This window comes from Triticum dicoccoides, unplaced genomic scaffold, assembly GCF_002162155.2.
Source record: "Triticum dicoccoides isolate Atlit2015 ecotype Zavitan unplaced genomic scaffold, WEW_v2.0 scaffold24195, whole genome shotgun sequence".
Taxonomy (NCBI): Eukaryota; Viridiplantae; Streptophyta; class Magnoliopsida; order Poales; family Poaceae; genus Triticum; species Triticum dicoccoides.
The window spans coordinates 1-908 of record NW_021249711.1 but is presented as its reverse complement, the minus strand read 5'-3'; the positions used below and the strand labels follow the sequence as shown (position 1 = coordinate 908).

At 50.6% G+C, this 908-nt stretch overlaps 2 non-coding genes across 2 annotated transcripts; both read left to right on the top strand.

Moving 5' to 3' along the window:
- The first annotated feature begins 266 nt into the window (after nt 1–266).
- Nucleotides 267–385, top strand: LOC119345480. Its single transcript, XR_005167052.1, has one exon. It is a non-coding gene; the product is annotated as a 5S ribosomal RNA (ribosomal RNA).
- A 297-nt stretch (nt 386–682) lies between these two features.
- LOC119345481 lies at nt 683–801 on the top strand. The gene has a single exon (XR_005167053.1). It is a non-coding gene; the product is annotated as a 5S ribosomal RNA (ribosomal RNA).
- The last annotated feature ends 107 nt before the right edge of the window (nt 802–908 follow it).

The following is a 908-nucleotide window of genomic DNA, read 5'->3' as shown; positions in this document are numbered from 1 at the left end:
CAAAACGCACGTGTAAGTAATATATTTACCGTGTTTTATTATTTTGCACGAGTGCGGTAAGTCATAGCTGGGTGCTCACGATTCACGGGTCCAGCGTCGGTGTTGTGGCGCGGCAAGCGTGCACTGGTGCGGTTGAGAGGGAGGGGTGGAAACCGCGTTAAACTCGTCTCCGTAGTTGAGAGGGAGCGGCCAAAGCAATGTACAATCGTCTTTGTAGTGGAGCTGGGAGGGGCAAGGACAAGGGACGAAGACCGGGGTAACATGTTGGATGCGATCATACCAGCACTAAAGCACCGGATACCATCAGAACTCCGAAGTTAAGCGTGCTTGGGCGAGAGTAGTACTAGGATGGGTGACCTCCTGGGAAGTCCTCGTGTTGCATTCCCTTTTTAATTTTTTTCGCGCCGCTTGCAAAACAAAACGCACGTGTAAGTAATATATTTACCGTGTTTTATTATTTTGCACGAGTGCGGTAAGTCATAGCTGGATGCTCACGATTCACGGGTCCAGCGTCGGCGTTGTGGCGCGGCAAGCGTGCACTGGTGCGGTTGAGAGGGAGGGGTGGAAACCGCGTTAAACTCGTCTCCGTAGTTGAGAGGGAGCGGCCAAAGCAATGTACAATCGTCTTTGTAGTGGAGCTGGGAGGGGCAAGGATAAGGGACGAAGACCGGGGTAACATGTCGGATGCGATCATACCAGCACTAAAGCACCGGATCCTATCAGAACTTCGAAGTTAAGCGTGCTTGGGCGAGAGTAGTACTAGGATGGGTGACCTCCTGGGAAGTCCTCGTGTTGCATTCCCTTTTTAATTTTTTTCGCGCCGCTTGCAAAACAAAACGCACGTGTAAGTAATATATTTACCGTGTTTTATTATTTTGCACGAGTGCGGTAAGTCATAGCTGGGTGCT